We start from the raw sequence: 26,405 nt of genomic DNA on the forward strand, positions 1-26,405 counted from the left end.
CCCCCACCCTTTTTTTTAAACCAAGACACAATAGTAGTAAGGAAGAAAGTTCCAGCTACTTACCCAACCTCCTCTTGACACCACCCTGATGAGGATGTTGGGATGCTTGGTTATATCTTGGTGAGAGAAGATGTCTTATCTATCCTTGGTCTTTGCTGGCATGGGTAGAGTGTGACCACAGGCTTTTTTCCTGTGGTGTTGTGGTTCAGTGGTAAAGAATCTACCTGCCATGCAGGCGACACAGGAGACACACATTTGATCCTTGGGTCAGGAAGATCCCCTGGAAGAGGGCATGCCCACTCACTCCAGTATTTTGGCCAGGAAAATTCCATGGGCAGAGGAGCCTGGTGGGCTACAATCCATAGGGTCTCAAAGAGCCGGATATGCCTGAAGCAACCGAGCGCAGCAAAGCATGAGCACACGTTTGTCTGCAGTAAGGTGATTGCTTTTTTTTTTTTTTTTTTTACTTTCTAGGCTGACTCTCCTACTCCTCTGGTTAGAAAGAGCAAGTTTTTCTTAGAGCTTTTGTTCACTTCTTGATGTTTCTGGATTTGCCAATTCTTTGGCTCCAACTTTGGATTGTATGAGGCAAAGAGAAAACTCAGGAGACTTAACAAGACATCATTCCTTGAATCCTGAGATCCCTAGCTAGTCTGCCTTCTTCTTTCCGCCTTTGAAAATCTTCGATTAGTTTTATATAAAATATGCAGAGTCTTCACTTGTCCTTATTGGAAAAGTACATTTACTCTAACTTCTGAGAAGTGTAAGCTTCTTCTTTTTAAGAAAATCCTTTTATTATTTTAATAGGATCTTGGTGGAAAAGGAACTTATCCACACCTTTATTACTTCTTAATATTTCATAACATTTGTGTGAATTAGGCAGATTGAATATATTATTTGCTTAGTGCTTATATATTATTCATGGCACACATCTTATGTGGAAGAGCCTTTGGGAAATAATTGAGAGCGTGAAGCTTTGCTTGCCTAGGGTTTCTCAAAAAGCTTCCTGTGATAAATGAGTTCCTTCTGTGTTACTCCCCAAAAGATTAGTTTGCTTCTTGGTGAGTTTCTTTAGGGTAGTTGATGTAGAAGATGATACTGTAATACTATAACCTAATTTTTAAGTTAAAATGACCTTTTATTTTATGCCAGGAGGCTATAAACTGGAAATCTTTAAATTTATCTTGATTTGTTAAAAAATAATTTAAATATTTTCTCAGGAATGGTATCTTTTATATTAGATTATATCAAAACATTAACATTTTAAAGAATTACTGGAAGTCTTAAGTTTGTTAATTCAGTTGTGATAATATTAGGAATGTTCTAGTGCTTACCCAGGTTGCATAGTGGTTTAAACCCACAGCAAGCATCACCCTCAATGGTGAAAAATTGAAAGCATTTCCCCTGAAATCAAGAACAAGACAAGGGTGCCCACTCTCACCACTGCTATTCAACATAGTGTTGGAAGTTTTGGCCACAGCAATCAGAGCAGAAAAAGAAGTAAAAGGAATCCAGATAGGAAAAGAAGAAGTGAAACTCTCGCTGTTTGCAGATGACATGATCCTCTACATAGAAAACCCTAAAGACTCTTCCAGAAAATTACTAGAGCTAATCAATGAATATAGTAAAGTTGCAGGATATAAAATTAACACAAAGAATTTGGCTTCTAGAGCTTCAGTGCTTACTGGTGACCTCGGAGCTGGGTTTCTTCCATCCATAGTGTGAATGGTCACAATTACACTAGTTCATAAGGTGATTGTGATGATATAAGTTGTTTTGAACTTGTGACAACTGAAAATATTTTTCTGTTTTATCATAAAACTTAAAAAAAATGTCCATTCTATTAGTAACAGCATCTAATACAATTTGATACAGTTCTGTGGAGATTAGACTTAAGAGTTAGGAAACCTGAGTTCCACTTCAAGCTTTCCTGTATAGCTGCTTGACTTTTGGCAAGCAGCCTTGCTTCATCCTTTTCTATCTTGTTTTACTCATTTATAAAGGTAGGATTGAGTTTGAACTGGTTGATCTTTAATATTCCTTCTATTTCTTCCATTCTGGGCTTTTTTTTTTTTTTTTTTGTTTCAGTGAATCATAATTGAGTTCATCAGGAGAGTGCATTTTACAGCCTGTAGAAGAAAAGGGTTTGGGGTGAGGAGGACAAGATAATTTTACAGAAACTTTTAAGTACTAATGTATTGAAAGTAAGTTTGTTTCTCGCAATTCTAATTGAGGGCAAAACTAATGCCTGTGGATGGAAGGAGGGCCACTCTTGTCTCAGGGTAATGGACACACTTCTAACCTTTATTGATACTCCTGTCCAACATTGAAATGGGCCACCTTAGGGCTGGATGCTTCGTAACCCTGCAGGGACGAGAGTCAAGGTCAGACTGGCAAATGATGTATCAGAGTCAGGTCAAAATTATTGAAGTCTCAGCCAGGGATGGTGCTGGATGACTTCTCTTAACTTTCTAGCCTCCCGTGGGTGGAAGTCATGACATGATGAAATTGTTAAACTAATCAAGAAAAAAGATACTGTGGTATGCCACAGATGTCACTAACCTGAACTGAATTATAATAATGGCATTTTATATGCTAAATTCCTTTCTATCTGCAGGTTTTTGTTGTTGTTGAAGTGCAGACTAAATACTTTTTGTTCTCAGTTTTTGAAGATGTTGCTTCTCTTAATTCTTATGTAGTTTTTGATGATTTGTGTGGGGAAAGGAGCATTATTATTTTCTTCTCCTTGAATGATCTTTGAATGTTTGCCACTTTTAAACTAAGCTGGGAACTGTGAGTTTGGGTTCTTAGGTCCTTGAGATAGGCAGCTAAATTTGTCATCAACTATGTGGGTGCATTGCCAACTTCTCTGGAGATGTTTACCAGTCTGGGCAATTTTGATAGTATTATCTTCTTACAGTTTCTGCTGTGAGGCAGCCTTTGAAGAAATATGTGACATGTGGCAGAGCAAGCCCTTGAGGAAGAAGAGGTATTCTTATTGCTTTTATTAAATTATAATTTTCTTGTTCCCAACTCCTGCAGTAGAATTTTGGTCCAAGGGAACAACTCTCTCAGTCTGCCTTAAGCATCTGGCTGAGAAGGCTTTGTGTGCATGTGTGTGTGTATTTACATTTCCTAAAATGCCTCAAATCTCCTTTACCCACTGTGTGTCCTGTTCCTGCTGAGTTGGGTTTAGATTCTGCTGTATTGGTGGATAAATCAATTTATGGCAGATTTCTCCACTTTAGCACTGCTGGCATTTGGGTATGGATAATTTGTTGTGGGAACTGTCCGGCATTTTAGAATGGTTAGCAGCTTTCTTGGCCTCTTCACACTGGATGCCAGTAACTTCCCGAGGGTTAGGGCAACCAAAAATATCTCCAGGACTTTGCCGAAAGTCCCCCGAGTGGCAAAAGTCACCTCGGTTGAAGACCACTGACTTATGATGCCTCTCAGTCAGCCTTGTGCCACAGTTGTGGTCATTCTACCCCCTTCTGGTTTCTCCATGTTGCCAGCCTTGCTTAGAGCTTCTTCCTCCTGACTGTGCTCTGCTCATCTAATTAGGTGGAAAGTTGCCAAGTGGAAGGTGGATTCAGTGGGGAATAGGGTGGGGCTGGAGCCAGGTGTGGCCCTGGGTAGTGACTGAGCACTGCAACATGCAGATGGGTGTGTTTTTTGGTGGCAGCTAATGATTAAACTTAAAAACAAATGTTCTTTGATGCAAGCCTGAGATGACAATGACACTGGTGGTCCTGGCACACAACACTAATCAGGTATGTAATGTCTTTTATGTTTCCTGAAGCCTGCCTTGGGAGTCTGGAGTGTTGAAAGAAAGCTCTTTTCTCCTTAATGTTTTTATTTGAAAGAAGCAAAGGAAAGAGAAGCTGCATCTTGGTGAACTTCCATATTCAATTTAGATTTCAGTTTTGAGGTGACTTCAGTAGCTGGATAGAGCCAGTTTTTGTTTTTTTTTTTTTTTTAATGTGTATGAAATGAGGTGGGAGAATTTGTAAATATTAAGCAGCAAATGTTTAATGAGTGCAACTGGGGATGGTGCCATGACCTCAAGAAATGCTCAGGGTGCTGAGAGGGAACAAGAAACAGGTCATTGCAGATGTACCACCTTGGAAGGAATGGTGGCTTTGTCTGGGGTAGGGGCAGGTGGTGAGGGGTGGGCAAGATAGATAAACGAGACTAGAACAAGTGTTTGCAGTCCTTGTTTTATTAATTTTCAGACAGTGTTCATTATTAGTACTTTTTTTCTGGGTATTACTGATTGTTTTTTACCTAATTGGAGTCATCCTGAATGCCTGTTTTTATAAGCTTTATTCTCTTAACATTTATTGCATGACATTTCCCATTTTTAGTACTTCTTAAGGACTGCATATTGTATTTTATGATTATATCTCAGTTTGTTTAACCACTTCCCTGTCTCTTGACATATAGCTTATTTTAAAGAACTTTGCTACTGGAAATATCCTTTGATGAGTAACTTTGGGCATACACTTAAATCCACAGTTCAGATGATTTCCTTAGGATAGTGTCATGAACTGGGTGAAGTGGTATGGATATTTTTAAGATTCTTAGATTATATTGCTGAAGTGCATTGCTGAAAGTTTCTAATTAACATTCCCACGAGCAGGACGTTGAGTGGCCATTTTAGAATATTCTTGCCAATGTTGGGTGTTTTAAAAAAGAAAATAACTGATTTAACAGATGGAAAACATCTCATTGTTATCTTCCTTTGCCTGTTTAAATTATTAGTTGGCTTTTTGTTATTGTTTTTCCTTTAAAAGTACATTAGTTCCTTTTGTGAATTGGCTGCACATGTTTTTTCCCATTAATCTTTTGGGAGTGTTACTGCTTTTTTCTGATTCCTTTATATAGTTTGTTTATATATTGAGGGAAGTGATCATTTGTCCTTCGTGTTTATCCAGACACTTTTCCAGTTTTACAGTTGTGCCTTTTGCTTTATGTGTGGCTTTTAATTTTGATATAATTTCAGATTTAGAGAAAAAGTGTAAGAGTACAAAGAACTACCACATATCCTTTACTAAGATTTACCAATTGTTAGAAATTTAGCCCGTTAGCTTTATCACTCTCTCTCTATGCATATATATAAATACATTTTTTATGATTCATTTGAGTCTAAGTTGTGTATTTCTTAAGACCTGGGACAATCTCTTATATGACCATATAAAAATTTTATAATTAATACAGTACTGTTATCTAATTCAGACTTCATATTGCATTTTCAGCAGTTATCCCTATAATGTCCTTTATTGTTCTTGTGTTCTCTGTTCAGTGTCCAATCCAGAATAACACTGAATTTGATTGTCATGTTTCTTTAACCTCTTTTGATTTGGAATAGTTCCTTAACCTGAATTTTTCATTCTTGACATTTGACGTTTTTGAAGACTATGGACCAGTTTTTTTCTTTTTTTTTTCCCCTCCAGAATGTTTCCCAATTTGTGTTTCTCTGAAGTTTCCTCCTGGTTAGACTCAGGGTATACATTGTAGACAGAATTACACTAGAGTGATTTTATTGTTCTCAGCACAAGATGTCTGGAGCCCCCAGTGCTAGTTTGTTCCAATATTGATGATGACATTGGACACTTGATTAAGTCAATATTTTCCAGATTTCTCTACTGCCAAGATACAGATTTTTCCTTTGACATTATTAAGTATCGAAAAGTGAAAGTGTTAGTCCCTCAGTGGTGTCTGACTCTTTGCTACTCTGTGGACTGTAGCCTGCCAGGCTCCTCTGTTCATGGAATTCTCCAGGCAAGAACACTGGAGTGGGTAGCCATTCCCTTTTCCAGAGGGTCTTCCCGACCCAGGAATTGAACCTGGGTCTCCTGTATTGCAGGCAGATTCTTTACCGACTGAGCCACCAGGGAATCCTGTTCCTTTTTGAATATTCACCCACATGTTTTCACGTCCAGTGATGATTTTAGCAATCAGTGATGAAATACATACTTCTGTATTTATTTGGAGAGGGAAATGGCAACCCACTCCAGTACTCTTGCCTAGAAAATTCCGTGGATGGAGGAGCCTGGTGGGCTACAGTTCATGGGATTGCAAAGAGTCAGACATGACTGAGCGACTTCACTTCTGTATTTATTAGTTGGTATTCTGCTGCAAAGAAGAGCTTCACCCCTGTTTATTTATCTATTTGAATTATTCATAGATCTGTTCTTATTTGGGATTTACCTGGTGACTCAGATGGTAAAGAATCTGCCTGCAACGGAGGAGACGTGGGTTCATTCCTTGGGTTGGAAAGATCCCCTGGAGGAGGGCATGGCAATCCACTCCAGTACTCTTATCTGGAGAATCCTCATGGACAGAGGATCCTGATGGGCTACAGTCCATGAGGTCACAAAGAGTCGGACACAACTGAGTGATGTAGCACTTTGTTACTTAGTGGCCTATAATTCACTACTCAGATTATTTTATATATCGCCATAATTCTTTGAACATTTTTTGATTTCTGATGCAAGAAGCTACTCTGGGCCCATTTTGTGTGCCTCAGCCCTCAAATCAGCTTTTCTTCAGGGAGCCTTGTTCCTATTAGTGCATGGTGCATGCAACTTGTATCATTACTTCTCCTGTTTTGTGGATAGAGTTAGGATGTGTTTGTGGGTGTGTAGATACACATACACATGTACACATACATTCACGGTTTTTACTTAGGTTTTTAAAAAACTGTCAGCTCGTATTGATACTACCCAATGTTAATTAAAACATTCTGGTGCCCCTCCTTATGTTGAATTTGTCATATGCTTTTGCATCTTGTTTATACATGAGGTATAAATATATTCTTCTGTGTTTATTTCTAGGAGTTTCGTAGTTTTGGCTTTAGGTTAAAATTAAGAGGTAAAAACTTTCAGTTACAAAATAAATGATTCATAGGTATAAAATACACAGTGTGGGGAATATAATCAGTAATTATATAATATCTTTATATAGTGACATGATAACATGCTTATCATGGTGATCATTTTGAAATGTTTAGAAATATTGAATCACTGTGTTGTGTACCAGGAATCAACATAGTGTTGTAGGTCAATTATACTTCAACAACAAACAAACTTACAGAAAAAGAGATGAGATTTGTTGTTATTGGAGGTGAGATGGGGGCTGGAGAGAGAAATTGGATGAAGGTAGTTGAAAGGTACAGACATTCATGTAAAAGATACTTAGGGATGTCATGTACAACATGATAAACACAATTAACACTCCTATATGTTATATATGAAAGTTGTTAAGGGAGTAAGTCCTAAGAGTTCTCATCACAAGGGAGGAAATGTATTTTTCTTTTTCTTTAATATTGTATCTGTGTAAAGTGGTGTATGTCCAATAAGCTTATTGTGGTAATGTTTTGTGATGTAGGTCAAATCATTATGCTATATACCTTAAATTTACACAGTGCTATATGTTAATTATACCTCAGTAAGACTAGAAGGAAAAAAGAATTGCTGTGTGTACTGAACTAAAACTTTTGAAGTTTACTGTCTCATTAAAACCTGATACTTTGAAACTGACTTGGAAAAATAGCATATTAAAAGTAAAATTCAAAAAAAAAGTAAAATTCAGAGCGTGAAACTTACTTTATAAATTTTGACATCAGAAGACTATTTTATTTGTCAAAGTAAATGCATCAAAAATGTGAAAAAGATTTGGGATCCCATCTGAAATTATTTTTGGTTTATGATATCAGACAGGGGTTAAAGTTGATTGTTTTTTCTATATGAACATCCAGTTGCTTCAGCACTGTTTGTTGAAAAGAATTTCCATTTTCTGTTGAATTGATTTTGTGCCTCTTAAGAAAATTGGGTGACAGTGTCAGTGTGAGTCTATTCCTGGACTCTCTGTTTTGATCGATTTGTCTGTTGTTAGACCAGGACCATACTTTGACGATTATTGTGGGTTTAGAATAAGTCTTGAAGTGTAAGTCCTTCAACTTATTCTTTTTTAAGATTGTTTTGGCTCTTTTACATCATTCACATTTTCTGGTATATTTTAGAATCAAATGGCCAATTTCTGTAAAAACATCCGTTTGGAATATGAACAGAATTCTGTGCAGAATCAACATCTTTATAGTAATGAATTTGCCAAATTACAAACAAGGTGTATGTTTCCATGCCCTTAGAAATTTAATTTCTCTCATCAGTGTTTTTTAGTTTTCAGTATATGAGACATGCATGTCTTTTGTAAAGATGATTCATAATTAGTCTGGCTAGGACCTTCTGTCTGTTGTTCAGTAGAAGTGGTAAGAGTGGGCATCCTTCCCTTGTTGCCAATCAAGTGGAAAGGGCCTCAGGATTTTACTGTTAAGTGTATTATTTGCTGTAGGTTTATATGATTAAGGAAGTTTCTCTGTTTCTAGTGTGCTGAGGTGTTTTTTTTTTTTTGAAAAAAACTCAGAATGGATGTTGATTTTTGTTAAGTGCTTTTGCTGCATCAGTTATTCTGTGACATGACCCTGACTTTCAGATATTAATGTAACTTTATGTTCCTGGGATAAACTCCACTTGGTCATTATATGTTATTATTTTTGTTAACTTGTTGATTTTTCCAATAGTTTGCTAAGGATGTTTTCATCTGGGTTCATGAACTATCCTGCATTGGAGAAGGAAATGGCAACCCACTCCAGTGTTCTTGCCTGGAGAATCCCAGGGATGGGGGGAGTCTGGTGTGCTGCTGTCTATGGGGTCGCACAGAGTTGGATACGACTGAAGTGACTTAGCAGCAGCAGCAGCAGCAGCAGCAGCAGCAGCATAAACTATGTTCATGATTTGTAGTTGTTTTTTTTAATTGTTTAGCTTTTTCTGATAGTTTTATGCAAAGCATGTAAATGAGGTGGGAATTATTCTCTTCCTTATTGTTTGATAGGATTCACTAGTGAAACCATTTGAGCTTTGAGTTTTCTTTTTACAGAAGGGTAGACCAACCAGTTAATTTGTTTAACAGATATATTGCGATTCAGATTTTTAAAATTTCAACGTGTGTCAGTTGTGGAAAGTTGTGTTTCTTTTTTTCCATTCTCTCTACTTTAGACCTGTGTTTTTAAACTCAAAGTGTATCTCTGCATATCTTGCAGGGTATGGTTGGGTCTTGATCTTTTGGTTTTTGTTTTTCTTTATCCCCATTCTGACAGTCTCTACCTTTTAATTGGACTATTTGGTCCTTTTATATTTAATGTACTTATTGATACACAGTTGATTTTCTTTATTCATGTATTCTATATCTGCAAATATAGAATAGAATCTATAAAGCTACTCACTAAAATTTAAATCTGATCCCCAAATCAGTACTGACAGTGCTTTCAGCATCATTCACGGACATGCACAAAGCAGTGAAATTTTTGAGTCATCTAGTATTCAGGCTCTGAACTGATGTTGAACAAGTCATACTCTACCTTCTTGTTTCATTTCTCACACTGTAAACATATGTCCTTTTCATGATCTATTCAGTGCCATGATTTTCACATTTTGTGTTTTGGTTTTTTTTGATGATTTCACTGTTTAAAATTGCCCCTAAGCATAGTGCTGAGGTGCTGCTTAATGTTCCTAAGTAAAGAAGACTGTAATGTGCCTTACAGAGAAAATAGGCTTGTTATTAGGTAAGCTTCCTCAGGCAGGAGTTAAAATACTATTGATCATGAGTTCAGTGTTAATGAATGGACAAAACATGTTTGCTAAATAAGGTGTCTTCTAACACAAGCAAACTAACACAAGCTTGTGTATTGATGGTTGGCTGAAGTGTTGTGACCAGAGACTCCCTGGAACCTAACCTTGTATTTCTCCTAGGAGCAATGGTTCTGTGTTCACTAATTCCATGTTCCTGCCAACTTTATAGAAGATAACTGTGCAGAGTGAGAACTGACTAAAGTCAGGTTTAGATTTTTTTTCCCCTCTCTTTTTCTGTTACTCTGTTACTCCCTTACTCTATTGATTGTTTTTGATATTCCATTTAATAACTTATTTTTAGTGGCTGCAATTGCAGCATTCATCCTCAAATTATTGCAGTCTGTCCTACTCTTATAATTAATGTCTTACCAATTCTTGTAAAATAGAAACACTTTGCAACAATATAATCCCTTTCTCCTCACATTCATTGTGCTGTTGTTTTCATATATTTTACATAAATCTACATTGTAAGCCTGCATGTTACACTTGCTACGTTAAGAGGAGAAAATGAAAGACAGTTCTTTGTTAATCCACATATTTCCATCTCTGGTACTCTTCTTTTCTTTTTGTAGATTCTAGTCTTTATCAGGTGTCATTTGCTGGGAGTAAATTTCCTTAGTTTTTGTTCATCTGGACTTCTTTATTTTGCTTGATTTTTGAAGGATATTTTTGCTGCATATGGAATTCTTTCAACATTATGGTTATCATTTCATGTCTTCTGGCTTTTTTTTTCTGATAGAAAGTGATAATCATACTGTATTTACTGTTATTGTTGTTACTATTTCTTTCTAGGTGCTTTCAAGACTTTTCTCTTTATTTTTGGTTTCCAGCATTTTATGATGCTCAGATGCAGTTCTGTTTATATTCATCCTACGTAGGGTTCTTTCCTTTTCTCCTTTGTCTTTTGCTTCTCTTCTTTTCTCAGCTATTTGTAAGGCCTCCTCAGACAACCATTTTGCCTTTTTGCATTTCTTTTTCTTGGGGATGGTCTTGATCACTGCCTCCTACACAATGTCACAAACCTCTGTTCATGGTTCTTCAGACGCTCTATCGGGTCTAATCCCTTGAATCTGTTCGTCACTTCCACTGTATAATCGTAAAGGATTTGATTTAGATCATACCTGAATTGTCTAGTGGTATTTCCTACTTTCTTCAATTTAAGTCTGAATTTGGCCATAAGGAGTTCATGATCTGAGCCACAGTCAGCTCCCGGTCTTGTTTTTGCTGACTGTATAGAGCTTCTCCATCTTTGGCTGCAAAGAATATACAACACTGCTGATTTTGGTGTTGGCCCTCTGGTGATGTCCATGTGTAGAGTCTTCTCTTGTGTTCTTGGAAGAGGGTGTTTGCTATAACCAGTGCGTTCTCTGGGCAAAACTCTGTTGGCCTTTGCCCTGACTTTTTTTTGTATTCCAAGGTCAAATTTGCCTGTTACTCCAGGTATCTCTTAACTTCCTACTTCTGCATTCTTGTCCCCTTAATGAAAAGGACATCTTTTTTGGGTGCTAGTTCTAGAAGGTCTTGTAGGTCTTCATCAAACCATTCAACTTCAGCTTCTTCAGCATTACTGGTCAGGGCATAGACTTGGATTACTGTGGTACTGAGTGGTTTGCCTTGGAAACAAACGAGATCATCCTGTCATTTTTGAGATTGCATCCAAATACTGCATTTCTGGATCTTTTGTTGACTATGATGGCTACTCCATTTCTTCTAAGGGATTCTTGCCCACAGTAGTAGATATAATGGTCATCTGAGTTAATTCACCCATTCCAGTCCATTTTAGTTTACTGACTTCTAAAATGTTGATGTTCATTCTTGCCATCTCCTGTTTGACCACTCCAGTTTGCCTTGTTCATGGACATAACATTCCAGGTTCCTATGCAGTATTGTTCTTTACAGCACTGGACTTTACTTCCATCACCAGTCACATCCACAGCTGGGTGTAGTTTTTGCTTTGGCTCATCTCTTCATTCTTTCTGGAGTTATTTCTCCACTGATCCAAAGAATTACAGAGAATAGCAAACAATAAAAGAGTTCTGCAAAGAATAGCAGAGTACCAAAGAAGAGCGAGGAGAGATAAGAAAGCCTTCCTCAGTGATCAATGCAAAGAATTTGATGAAAACAACAGAATGGGAAAGACTAGAGATCTCTTCAAGAAAATTAGAGATTCCAAGGGAACATTTCATGCAAAGATGAGCACAATAAAGGACAGAAAAGGTATGGCCCTAACAGAAGCAGAAGGTATTAAGAAGAGGTGGCAATACACTGAAGTACTATACAAAAAAGATCTTCATGACCCAGATAACCACGATGGTGTGATTACTCACCCAGACACCCTGGAATGCCTGGAAGTCAAATGGGCCTTAGGAAGCGTCACTAGGAACAAAGCTAGTGGAGGTGATGGAATTCCAGTTGAGCTATTTCAAATCCTAAAAGATGATGCTGTGAAAGTGCTGCACTCAATATGCCAGCAAATTTGGAAAACTCAACAGTGGCCATAGGACCAGTTTTCATTCCCATCCCAAAGAAAGGCAATGCCAAAGAATGTTCAGACTACCACACAGTTGCACTCATCTCACATGCTCGCAAAGTAATGTTCAAAATCCTCCAAGCCTGAACTTCAACAGTACATGAACCATGAACTTCCAGATGTTCAAGCTGGATTTAGAAAAGGCAGAGGAACCAGAGATCAAATTGCCAACATCCATTGAGTCATCGAAAAGGCAAGAGAGTTCCAGAAAAATATCTACTTCTGTTTTATTGACAAAGCCTTTGATTGTGTGGATCACCACAAACTGTGGAAAATTTTTAAAGAGATGGGAATACCAGACCATCTGACCTGCCTCCTGAGAGATCTGTATGCAGGTCAAGAAGCAACAGTTAGAACTGAACATGGAACAATAGATTGGTTCCAAATTGGGAAAGGAGTATGTCAAGACTGTATATTGTCACCCTGCTTATTTAACTTATATGCAGAGTATATCCTGTGAAATGCTGTGCTGGAAGAAGCACAAGCTTCTTCTGGCAGTCAAGATTGTCAGGAGAAATATCAATAACCTCAGATATGCAGATGACACCACCCTTATGGCAGAAAGTGAAGAACTAAAGAGCCTCTTGGTGAAAGTGAAAGAGGAGAATGGCTTAAAACTCAACATTCAAAAAACTAAGATCATGGCATCCAGTTCCATCAGTTCATGGCAAATAGATGGGGAAAAAATGGAAACAGTGAGCGTTTATTTTCTTGGGCTCCAAAATCACTGCAGATGGTGACTGCAGCCACGAAATTAAAAGACGCTTGCTTATTGGAAGAAAAGCTATGACTAACCTAGACAGCATATTAAAAAGCAGAGACATTACTTTGCCAACAAAGGTCCATCTAATCAAAGCTATCTTTTTTCCAGTAATCATGTATGGATGTGAGAGTTGGACTATAAAGAAGGCTGAATGTCAAGGAATTGATGCTTAGCTGAGTGCCGAGGAATTGATGCTTTTGAATTGTGGTGTTGGAGAAGACTCTTGAGAGTCCCTTGGACAGCAAAGAGATCTAACCAGTCTAAAGGAAATCAGTCTTGAATATTCATTGGAAGGACTGATGCTGAAGCTGAAATTGTGATACTGTGACCACCTGATGTGAAGAACTGACTCACTGGAAAAGACCCTGATACTGGAAGATTGAAGGCAGGGGGAGAAAGGGATGACAGAGGATGAGATGGTTGGATGGCATCACCAACTCAATGGATATGAGTTTGAGTAAGCTTTGGGAGTTGGTGATGGACAGAGAAGCCTGGCGTGCTGCAGTCTGTGGGATCACAAAGAGTCAGACACAACTGAGCGACTGAACAAACTGAATGTGGGGTTCACTAAGTTTCTTGGGTTTATAATGTAAGTCAGTGTCTTCTAATCAGATTTTGGAGGTTTACAGCTGTTGGACCTTCAGTTGCTTTTTCTGTTTCAGTATCGCTCATTGCCATCTGATCTCCAATCATACATGTATTATTCTGTTTGATGTTATTTCACAGTTTTGTGAGAGTGTTTCTTTTTCTACAGTCTTTTTTTTTTTTCAGCTTGTATAATTTACATTAGTCTGTTTTCTAGTTTCCTAACTTTTCCATCATCTCCAAACTACTGTTAAGATCATCCAAGTTTTCATTCTTTTCAATTCTAGGATTTTTATTTGGTTCTGTTTCATAATTTTCATTTCTCAGTTGAGATTTCCATTCTCTAAGACCATGTTTTCTCAACATTCTCTCACTTACAGTGAGTAACAGATAAAATTGGCTTATTTTTTGTTATTAGAGCTATTTTTGTTTTCTTTTGGTTAATATTTAACATTTAAAATTTTTTTATTTTAACTTTTTGTGTTATTATTCATCATGTGTCTTCTATAAGCAGTGTATAACTGGAACTATTTGTATTTTATAAAATTATCTCATAAGTTGTATTTTGATTAGCAGTTTTAAGTAAATTTTGATTGTGAGCTTTTCTTCTTATTCAGATTTAATCTGTGAGAGTCCAGAGGACCTTAATTTGAAGATATTTTCCTCAAGAGACCGTTTGAATACGAATTCTGCCAGGAGGTAGGGTGTACCTTTGTCATGGATAACATTGTCCACTTTTCAGAGTACAGTACTTAACTACTCGTCACAGGCACATTTTATTCCCTTGACCTTGTGAGTGAAAAGGGGTCCTAATAATTTCTTGATTGGCTTATCTGTTACCCTCCTGATTCTAACTGTACCTTCACTCCTTATTCTATCTGGAGCTGTCCAGTGTTAACTCCTCAGACCTTTGGAAGTTCTGCAGTGTCATTATCACCCATGCCACTCTCAGTTTTGTGACTAACAGCTACTGCTTCCTGTGCTGCCTATTCCTTGAACTTTCATTGTTCTACAGTCTTTTTGAGACGTGCCTTAACTCTGTATTTATAACTCCCTTGTCTTATGCAGTGTAGTGTGAATGACAGGCACCATGTTCTCCAAGCCACATTCTGTTCTCATGCTCTGTGACTTTCTTTGGACTAAACTTAGACTTTTGATTTAGAATGAATGGTGCCCCACCCCCAGTCCCCCCACCTCTTTGAGAGTTCCCAGACTTCTGTAAACTGGCCTTTAGCAGGACTGACCCTGCACATAACCTTAGTCATGTGCAAAATCCCTCTTATCTTTCCTGGAGTGGTCCCAGTGCAGGCTCAGCTGGGAGTCAGGCTTTGGAAGAAAATGTATGTAAGTGATTTTCAAAGCTAGTGATTTAATAAGGGTTCATCTTTCTAAAACAGAAACACCAAAGTTACATTTAAAGTATAGTAACAGGCAGAAAAATATAAGCAATACTTTAATTTGTTAAGCACTTATACTGTGGTAGGTTATTTTACTAGATTTATAGTTAAGTCATTGCTATTATTGTAATTATCTTGTAGGCCTGAATAGGCCTATTTAGCTGAAAGTCTGTTGAATGAGGGGTGGCACAGCGCATCGTTAGATTGGCTCTGTGTACTTCCCGGCAGTCTTGCCATCCTTCCTGTGGGGCAGCCGCAGGAGTGGCCAACCCCTACTGAGTGCAGTCACCGAGGGCTACTGCTCCTGTGGTTGGTGCTGCCTCATTTGACTCGCTTTAGCTGTGGGCCCCCTCTTCTGACTCCTCACTTGCATTCAGAGGGACCGTGAAGCCATATTCCAGCTGTGTCCTCTCTCTACACAGGGGTTCATATGGATCTTCTGTTCATGGCCGTACTTCTGACCTCTTCCATTTCCTTGAATGATTATCTTTTAAATCTGCTGTTAGTCTGCTAGTAGTCCGTAATGTTTATTGTGAAAATAATTTTACTTCATGTATAGAATAAAATAGGCAGTGGGTAGGAACTATTAAGAATAAGCATCTTTTTTGCTGTTGGTTTATTTTTTTTCTTCCAGTTTTATTGAGTTCTAATTGGCATACAGCATTGTATAAGGTTAAGGTATACAGAAAAGTGATCTGATTTACATGTATCATGAAATGATTACTGCCATAACTTTGGTGAATTTATTGCATCTTTTGTTTAAAGGGTATAGAGTTTCAGTTTTGTAAATTGAAAAAGTTTTGGAAATCTTTTCCTGACAATGTGCATATAATTAATGATTAGTGTTAATTATATTAATATATTAATTATGCATTATATATAAATTATAATATATCATTAAATATTAACAACATATAATATATTCGTTATAATTATATTGATTAATAATCACACCAACCTATTAATAATAATTAATTATATTATTAATAATAGTAATTATATTAATATATCTACCAAACTGTACACCTAAAATGGCTAATTTCATAAATTTTGTTACTTTTTTCCCCTACAGTAAAAAAAGAAAAAGTATCTTTTGTGGAATATAGATTTAAACGGTTAAGGGCAGAGTTTTGAATTTTTTTACCTTATTCATTGTACTTGGTTCTATTTACTCATCCTTTACCACAGATTGAATCAACAGATTGGAGTTATTGGAGGGTCCAGAGCAGAGGAGATGTTTAGCAAACAGAATTTATGGGTGCTCAGAAAATATTAGATGAGTTATTTCATTGTTTGGGTTATGCTGACTTTCTTGTCTGTATGAAAGTACATCCTTGTCTGTTTTTTTGATTCAGATGTTTTATGTGTCTTCCCAAAGAGAAGGGTTTTATAATGAGGTGAAAATCTCTGAGAAGTGATAGCTGACTTTAAAAACAAATAACTGTTTCCTGGTTTGCATTTATATTATTTTAAAATTAGATCTTGGGTTACTTGGGCTTCCCTTGTTACTCAGCTGGTAAAGAATCCGCCTGCAATGCAGGAGATCTGGGTTTGATCCCTGGGTTGGGAATATTCCCTGGAGACGGGAAAGGCTACCCACTCCAGTATTCTGGCTTGGAGAATTCCATGGTCTGTATAGTCCATGGGTTTGCAAAGAGTCGAACATGACTGAGCAACTTGCACTGGGTTACTACTTTGATGATTGACTAAAAAGTTTTTCTCACTATAGTTTTTTCCACTGAAAAGTGCTATCTAGAGGGAGGAAACTGAGTTTCAGGATCATAGAGCAAACAATAAACTGAAGACTTTTACATTGTACCACTTGTGCAAATTAATATTAAAATTCCCAATTCTTAATAGACTTTAACCACCTTTCGGATTTACCCAGAGGAAAATGGGGCCAGAGTTGCTTTTCTTTCTTTCAGCTTATGCTTTGTAATACATTATCATGCCGATCACAGTAATTAAGGCAGAGAGATTAGGAAACTGGGAGGATTCAAGGTTTAGTCATAAAGAAACACCAGTTAAATTTTCAGAAATATTTTACTCGTGCTTTATATAGAACACTGTGGGGAATGCTTAAAAGAAATACATGATGATCCAGAACACTGTAGGGAATGCTAAAGAAATATGTAATGGTCCAAAGAGAGTTCATCCTTTTTAGTAGGCCAAGATTTCTACACTGTAAGGAATGATTTGTAACTAGATAGTATTTTGTTTTAGGGTTCCCCAAAGAAACAGAACCAATAGTATAAAAAAGATAGGTGGATAGAGAAAGATTCTTATTGATAGATTTTAAGAAATTGGCTCATGTGATTGTAGAGGCTGCCAAGTGTGCCAACTAGGCTGGCAGATTGGGGAACTGAGAGAAGAATTGAATCTGAAATTTGAGACCACAGGTCTACTGGCAAAATTCTCTCTTCTTCCAGGAGAGGCTAGGGGTTTTTGTTTTAAGACCTTCGTATGACTGGGTGAGTACTATCCACACTATAGGCACTTCCCTGGTGGCTGACACAGGGAAGAATCTGACTGCAATGCAGGAGACCGAGTTTGATCCCTGGAGAAGGCAACCCACTCCAGTATTCTTGCCTGGAGAATCCCATGGACAGAGTAGCCTGGCAGGCTACAGTCCACGGGGTCGGAAAAAGTTGGACATGACTGAGTGACTAACACACACCCACACTGTGGATAGTGATATCTTTTACACAAAGTCTCTTGATTTAAGTGTTAATCATATCTATGAATATGCCTTCACAGAAACATCTCGAATAATATTTGACCAAATATCTGCGTACTGTGGCCTATTCAAGTTGGTACATAAAATTAGCCAGCGCATATATTGAAGAAGCATTTTGTGTATAATTAAATGTCAAACTGTGAAGAATATTGGGTATGTGTTGTGGGTGCTAAGATAGAGTGGGGGAGCCTGTTTTGACGTTTCTTTGCTCACAGAGGAGATAAATTTTAAAATGTGCTCTGAAGGTCAGGAGGTTTTTGGCCTAGTGTATGGAGTGTGTGCAACATCCCAAGAGGGTGGATTAGAATGAACAAGGGTGGAGCTGACCATGGAATGGGCAGGAGAGGATTTGTCCTGGCTGGAGAGATATTTCTTAGATGGTAAGGCAGGCCCTGCTCTGACTTCTCTACCTTACTTACTGCGTTAAGTAGAGAAGATGCTTGCTCCAGCCTGAGATGACAGATGGCTGGTGCAGGGCTGTCTGTACCACCAGCATTATATGCTACATTATACAGTGTAATGAGATGAGAATTCTTCTGAATAAAGCATTTCAAATGAGATAGAGCTGCCTTAGATTTTTCTGTTATAAAATGTGCCCAGAATTCTTTCTTCAGTTAGTTTAATGAATTGCTTCGAAAGATGTATGTGTTTGTGAAGAAACATAAGATCTTCAAATGATGTGAATTGCTGCCAGTAGTAATTCTAATCTTTAAGCCTTGAAATGTTTTTAGATCCATTCTGAAGTAGAAATAGAGCCCAGTAACTCCCCTCCCCCCATATTACAAATTAAGGAATATAATCAAATTTTTAGATGTAATAGGTGTAACGACACTTTATAATAAAAATTCTACCAATGAAAGTAGTTATCAGAGAGAAGAATAGCACAAACAATGTATGTTAAATAATGGCACAAAATAGCCCCTGAATGAACCACCGCTCCATGTCTCTCCCCCTTTGCAGTGTGGGTCTGCTTGTTTTTCCAATCAGGTGGTAGAGTCTGTTTCCATACCGTTTGTACTGGACTGTGCCATGTGGCTTGAAGTGGCCAGGGGGTCATAAGCAGACACGATGCAGGCAGAGGCACCACGTGCAATGGGTCAGCTTCTCTGCCCACTGCTGCCGTTCTGTGAGGAAGGCTGAGAGGAAGGCCAGCTGGAGAGGGAGGTCCAGACCTCCTCACTGAGCCCGGTCCCCAGCTGACCTGGGCGCAGTGCAGCAGCACATCAGTCAGGTAAGAGCAGCAGCAGAGCTGTGCAGTCAACCCATGGAATTGTGAAAATAGGAAACCGCAGATGTCTAGGCAGCTAAGGCTGGGTTAGTTTGTTACCCAGCAATGGCAAGCAGAAGCATCCTGTGACTAATAGCAGGAATTCATCTCTGTAATTCTAATTCAGGCTTCATTCCTGAACCCTCAAGGAGCCCACAGTGCGGTGAGGGAGGCAAAAATGTAAGCAAGTCACTCCAGTACAGTGTGGTGCATGCCTAGGAAGGGCTCTGGGCTGCTGCAGCCTTGACGTTTTCTCTGTCTCCCTTTCCTCATCTGTAAGGGTTAGATTTTTCTCTGTAGGACAAGCATTGAAGAACGCTTGGAGAAACTAGAGGAAGATTAGTTCTGTACTTCATTGAAGGTATTTTCCGTCTGTTACGTCTGTCAGACTCACACTTCCCTTTCTCAGAAGTGAAATGCTGAAAGAACCCCAACAAGTCTCCTCTTTGCCTTTTGTTAAGAACTGCTGTTTTCAGTATCCTTGTATTTGTCCTGAAGAATGCCCACGGGTATGCCTCCTTAGCTTTCCTCAGGTTCAGACTCTTCTGGAAAATTCAGACGTTAGAGTCCAGGCCCTTTTCTTGTAATCATCTCAGGTTCACCTAATTCACACACACGGTGAGTGGTTCTGCTGAGGCCTGTCTGTGTCACAGATGGCATGCACTGTTTGGATCTGAGTCCTGCCTGCCTCACCTATCTGCTCCTCACTCACCGTCAGCTTTGGCCTGCCCCTCTCTTACTCTGTTCCTTGAGATTCTAAACTGCACATTGCAGCACTCTCCTCTCCTGGCCCAGTTGGGTTTGCTCAAGACTTCCAGCACCAGGCTCCCTCAGTTTTCTTTAGCGGCCCGTTCTCCTTCTGCTGGCCAGCATTTTGGGGGATACCTAGAGTCCACTCTGTCTTTCTTCTTGGCTGCCTCGTGGCAGATGGTAAAGAATCTGCCTGTAGCGCAGGAGAACAGGGTTCAGCCCTTGGGTCAGGAAAATCCTCTGGAGAAGGAAATGGTTGCCCACTCCAGTATTCTTGCCTGGAGAATTCTATGGACAGAGGAGCATAGCAGGCTACAGTCCATGGGGTTGCAGAGTCGGACACAACTGAGTGACTAACACTTTCTTTTCACCAGCCTTTCAGGTTTCGTGTTAGAAAATTAATCTTGAATAATCTACTGGAGTAGTTTAAAGATACAGCTTTAGTTTTAAATAGTTGTAGTGGTTTAAGGTTATGTTATTTATATGTAATATATGTGTAACATAGAATATGCACTATAATTTTAAAATGCAGTATTTTTCTGTGGCTTGTGATATATATTTGTAAATCAACTCAAAATGATAAATATCCAATTTTTGTGATAAATTGGACTTAACTTTTCAGGCATGTCTTACAGCCTTGAAGTATATAAATTATTATTTTGTCAAATTTTTAACAAGTATATCCATTAACTTTGGTCAGATGTCCCCCTATGCAGACAAAATTGCAGCAAAAAGCATGTTGCTATTTAATACTTAAAACTGTGGATTCTGTGTTTTTGTATCTGTGTTGATCATACCTCTTCTTTATCATAATAAAGCCAGCAACACACCAGGTTTTGTCTTTTTCTAACAGCTATGCTACAGTGAGATGAAAAAGAAAAAAACCTACATATTTTAGATTCACCTTGTAAATTGCCACAAGCTACTACATCTAGTGAAATATGGCTGAGCAGCCTTAGGCAAGTTGCTTAACTTCTCTGAGCCATGTGTGAAGTGAAGATAAGACAGTTTCTCTATATTCCGGCACTGCTGTGAGAATCAAATGAGATAATTCGTGTAAAGCATTTACCATTTGTCAGTGCTTTCATCTGTTGTGTTTTTCTCCAGAAAATTACAATTCAGAAGTTCTATTTCTGTATTTCTCAGTTTGTTTCTCTTACATTATCATTTTAAAATTTTTTATTCTTTGGATTTCATTTTCTAGTTATCCTCAGCATTGCTTATTTGTTATTCTTCATGTAACATTGAAATTATTGTTTATTACCTCTGGTCATACTCTGAATTATTCTAGAGGATTTTATTTTGTTTAACATTTCTATCTTTAATTTTATTCATTTATTTATTTTTGACTGTGCTGGGTCTTCGTTGTTGTGCGGGCTTTTCCCCAGCTGCGGTGAGCTGGGGCTAACCTCTAGTTGCGGTGCCTGTTTCTCATGCGGTGCCTTCTCCTGTGGCAGGGGCACAGGCTCTAGAGCACGCAGTCTTCAGCAGTTGCCGCACGTGGGCTCGGTAGTTGTGGCTCGCGGGCTCTAGAGCACAGGCTTGGTTGTTGAGCACGGGTGTAGTTGCTCCGTGCATGTAGGATCTTTCTGAATCAGAGATCGAACCCCTGTCTCCTGCATTGGCAGGTGAATTCTTTACCACTGAGGTAGGTAACAGGGATACCCTCTAGGGGATTTTAAAACTAACAAAATCTTTGTTTGTTTGTTTCTGAGTAAACTTCATTTAGTCTGTGGGATGTGTTTGTGTGTTTTATCATTTTTTTCTTCACTTTTAGTAATTGCATCTATATTTTCTGGTAGTTACTACTTTATTTTGACACATTTAACCTTTTAAAATTCATTTTGATATTTTTAATGAGCTCATTGTTCTTGAAGATCATAGTGTTAAACAGACCAAGTCAAAGCTTTGTCTCAGACTGCTTAATGGGTGGCATATGGAGGCCTTGTAGTGTTACTCTACCATCTTCCCTAAAATTCTCAGAACCCTGAACTTTAATTCTGATTTTAATTTCAATAAAGAGTGGGAATAGGGTGATCTTGATGCCTTGTTACCTATTGGTCTGGTGTGGGCATGACAGTGGCCAGATGTGAGTTGCTTGTGAGAGAGCATTCTTCCCTGGTTGAGTGAGGGGAATAGGCCTTTCAAGGATACTGTTAGTGAAGTAGCATATTTTACGCCCTTCTTTAGTAACTTGCCACCTATTCTTCACTGTATTTCTGACTCAAAGATTGAAATTGCTAAACTGAATTTTATGAAACTTGTTTTTCTCTCTTTTTTTTTCTCTTTCTTAAAAGAACTCTTATCCTCACTTCTTAACAACTTACAATTGTAACCTTTTAGAATTATTGTTAAAAATACTTGGATTGCATTTTGAATTATTACAATTTTGGACTTGGTCTGATGTGGTCAAACTGTTGCACATATTTAAAGATCAGTTGTTTCTTCTCAATTGATATGAATTGTACCAGGATAAAAAATACTGAATTTTTATGTTGTCTAAATTTTCACTGTGCTACTTGATCAGCATTTGAGACAGTAAACAGTGTTAGTTATAGTTTGAGTTATAAATGAAATTCCTAGTTAGTTCTGGCTCTTGTGGGAGAAAAGTTGATTTAGTCAGTATTTACTGAATGGATATTCTGTGACAACATTGGGCTAGAGAGTGCTAATACAAAGGTGAGCAAAGTGAGATAGGATTTCTGCCTATAGGGAGCTTACTGCCCAGTAAAGGTGAATGTCATTAATTAAAGAATTTAACAAAAGTAAAATTCCAGTTGTGATCCTTGTTAATGAAGTAGAGGTTCTTCATCAATGCTATAAAGACCTGTGAATGTGGGGTTTCCTGAGGATGTTGTTATTGTTGTTTAAGTTTACGTTTGACTTATAATAACTGTCAAGACTGTTTCCCAAGGTCTCTAAAGCACTCCGCATTCTCAAGGGCAGTATATGAGGGCTTGTTTCTCCACATGCTACAGTTGATATCAGTGGTCTTTCTGCTTATAGCCCTTCTACAGGGGATATGTTAGTTACTCAGTCATGTCCAACTGTTTGTGTCCACACGGACTGTAGCCTGCCAGGCTCCTCTGTCCATGGGATCATCCGGACAAGAACACTGGAGTGGGTATTTGTTCCCTTCTTCAGGGAATCGTCCCGAACCAGGCATCAAACCTGGGTCTCCTGCGTTGCAGGCAGATTCTTTACAGTCTGGACTACCAGGGATGCTCAGGAAGGGAAGCCCAGGAGGGATATAGTATTACCTCATTGTGGTTTTAATTTGCAGATCATTTCATGAGCTTACTAACTATTCATTTATCTTCTTTGGTGAAATGGCTATTAAAAACTTTTGCCCATCTTTAAATTGTGTTGTTTGTCTTAAGTTGTAGGTGTTCTTTAGATATTCTAGATACAAGTCTATCAGATAGATGATTGTCAGATTTTTCCCCCCAGTTCATCTTTTTAGCTTTCTTGATGATGACTTTTAGAGCACAAAAGTCTTATTAAATTTGATCATCTGATTTATCAGTATTTTCTTTTGGAGTAAAATGCATAGAGGTGGTCATTGGAGCCAGAGATATGGATTTGATAACTTGGGAGAAGGGAACACAGAATGAGACTCAGAGAGATCTCATGATCTCAGAGACAAATATCTATGAGTGTTCAAGTTGCTGATTTTATTGCAATTTGCAAGTCTGTTCTCAGAAGTGTGAGGCTGACAGTTCCAGTCACTTCCAATTTTAAAGTAGTATTTCAAACTATCCTCACACTACATAGTGAAGTCATTCAGTTGTGTCTGACTCTTTGCAACCCCATGGACTGTAGCCCACCAGGCTCCTCAGCCCATGGGATTTTCCAGGCATAAATACTGGAATGGGTTGCCATTTCCTTCTCCAGGAGATCTTCCCAACCCAGGGATCAAACCCGGGTCTCCCGCATTGTAGACAGATGCTTTACCGTCTGAGCTACCAGGAAAGCCCAGAGACTGGGAGAGGGTAAAACGGAGCTTTGAGGAACCAGAAGATTCCTTGTCATGTGAGAAAGTAAATGTGTCAAGTCAAATAACATGGGCCCAGAAAATGTCCTTTAGGCTTAGCTGCCATGGAGATGGCTGTTGACCTTACTGTACTGAAGCTAGATTGTGATGAGATGAAATGTGCATGGGAGGTAAAAAAATGTCAATTTGAGTGTAGAAGAGCTCTAGGGTATAGAAGAAGAGCCCTGTTTTGCTCTAGAAAAGCAAGATAGATGGGATGGTCCCAGGAGACAAACGATGAGTCAGATGAAGTTTTATCCCTTTCTTTTTAAACTTTTCATTGAGAGAGTGAATATCCTTATTCAGTACCTAAATTGTGACCCAGATATAATGCCACATTTGGTAAAAATATGTGATATAGGTATTGTTCTATCTGAGGTCACGTGAGTCTCCTGTTTTCTGTTTATAATTTCTCTCCATTTATTTCTTAAAAATATATTCAAAATGAAAAAAGTAATAAATGCACACAGCTTTTTAAAAAAATGTAATGGAGGCCCAGACTCTCTCATCCAGACATCTTAGGTCAGAAATACTTTAAACTTCAGAAATTTTCAGATTCTGGAAAGGTAATCTATACATGGTATGTAATAGTGAGTGCCTGTATTGGGGTAATACCCATAAAACTCATTAATATTTCCTTATTGAAGTGTAATATTTATACTGAGTTGCATAAGTATTAATAGAAACTATAAGTAGCCTCCTATTAGTTCAGGTCAGGTTTTGGCCCCTAAAGAGTTTAAGATTAGGTCTTAATGTTAAATAAGACTTATACATTTCTTTACTAAATATAGGTAAGTAAAAGCTAGTTTTGTTTTGGTATTTTTCTGAATTTTAGAAGTGTGTGTAGGAGATGGTAGTACCCAACCTCCTATAATGAAAAACAGTAATCTTTTGCTCCACTCCTCTGCAGCCCTTGTCCTGGTCCACAGAGGCAGCTACGTATATGGCATCATTGCATCTTCTGATTGTTGCTTCCATGTTTTCAGATGATACACTCGTGCTATTTCTTGACTTTTATAAATATTAGACTTTATCTCTTGACTTCCTTTTGTACCCCACTTCTCTTCTCCCTATCCTCCGGTTTAGTTATGTCATGATGCTGTTTATATCATTATAATATTTACACCGTAATCAGTATTGAACTATTTATTGTTCACTTTAGAACCAAATGATTATGCTATCTTTTTACTGTAGTTTTGTTGTTGTTACTTTATATTTTCACTGGTATGATCATTATTAGACGATCTTAGTTCTTCTAAGATGTCCATGGCATTATCTGTCACTCCGTCTTCCCTGTTGAGACTTCTTTTGTTCTGGAGATTTGCTTCTGGAAGTGTTCCTTGTGTCCGCTCCACTCTGTACCAGGAGTCTCTAGGCCAGCAGTGCAGTTGCAATCCTGGAACTTGCATTTCGTGCCCCTCCTAAGTTATAATGGCTGTTTTGTACATTCTTTGTTTTTCTCTTCCTTGATTTAGTCCTTTATTTTGCTAGAGTACATCTTCCAGGAGTTTACCGTAAAAGTGTGCATGGGAAATTTATTGCCTGGCTGTACATCTATAGGGATGTTGATTGACTTGTTTAAAAGGAATTTTAAAACTTTAGAAAGTTGTTTTTATTTCCCTGAGGTTTTTTTTCCTTTTTGTGCATATATATTATTTTGGTTCCTTCATTCAGAGCTCTTCTCCTAAGGGAGAAAGGCCAAGAACAGGGAGCAGAGATTAGATAGACTGCATTGAACTCAAGAAAGTGAAGAGCACTGAAATGTAACTTAAAAAGTGGTTATAGAGGGAGAGCGAATAGGAGCATTGAAAGTGTTTTCCTTCTACTTCTGTTTTTAAAGATGAGAGACCCAAAAAGCACTTTGAAATTCTGTATCAGTGTAGATTTTTATTATTTTTCTACAGCATCTAGTGATATAAACTAGTGTTCTATGCATTTTTGGGGAAAACTGATTCTGTTACTTTGTTGACATGAAGGAGTCTTTAGAAAGGATGGGATGACAATATGGGGTAAGGGGGGTGGCTGTTAGAGTGAGGCCCCTGAATAGCCAGATGGGGAGGATGGCAAAGAGCCCAGGTACCTAACAGAGCTGGGGCTGCTTCTTCCCTGAACTGCATAATATAATTTATTTAATTCATGAAAGGGCTGAGGGCAATGGGCAGGTTTATATGGTTGGTGGCGGGAAATTGAGGGACTTTTACAATAAATTGTCATTTAAACAGCAAAAGTGCCTGATCTCATGGTCAGATACACAAGGGCTTTCTTCACACAAGGAAATCTGTTATTGAGAGAGAACAGTCTATTTTCCTCTGGTGGAAAGAAGTCTTTCACTATTTTGGAACAAGAGGTTTCTTTTATAACCATCATTAAAAGAAAAAAACATTTACTAATAGCCCATGTTTATTATTCTTTTCTGTGTTTTGTGAAAGATAATGGTTCCTGCTGCAGATTTTTTTTTAGCCATAGCAACAGGGACAAACATATACTGGAAGAAAAGCAATGTAAGCAACAGATAGTCTTAGTGCTGGGCAGATGCTCAGATTTATTGATGGTGGACAAGTGCTAACCTCCCCTTGTCTGCCTTGTTAATAATCCTGTGTCCCTAGCACTGCATGTTCTGAGCCGCCATTTCTAAGGATGTATAAAGACCA

The 26,405-nt window shown here is 38.2% G+C and overlaps 1 protein-coding gene across 4 annotated transcripts in view; it reads left to right on the forward strand.

Annotated features, from left to right (window-relative positions):
* The window catches only part of MARCHF8 (membrane associated ring-CH-type finger 8), a 106,722-nt gene that overhangs the window by 18,023 nt on the left and 62,294 nt on the right, over positions 1 to 26,405 (forward strand). For 2 of the 4 annotated variants that reach the window (XM_065922800.1, XM_065922796.1), the window contains exon 2: positions 14,188 to 14,269. The exons of the other annotated variants lie outside the window; for them this stretch is intronic. The gene's annotated coding sequence lies outside the window, so the exon portion shown is untranslated. The remainder of the gene's footprint in view (positions 1 to 14,187; positions 14,270 to 26,405) is intronic. 4 annotated transcript variants of the gene reach the window in all.

This window comes from Muntiacus reevesi, chromosome 2 (genome assembly GCF_963930625.1).
Source record: "Muntiacus reevesi chromosome 2, mMunRee1.1, whole genome shotgun sequence".
In the NCBI taxonomy this organism is placed as follows: domain Eukaryota; kingdom Metazoa; phylum Chordata; class Mammalia; order Artiodactyla; family Cervidae; genus Muntiacus; species Muntiacus reevesi.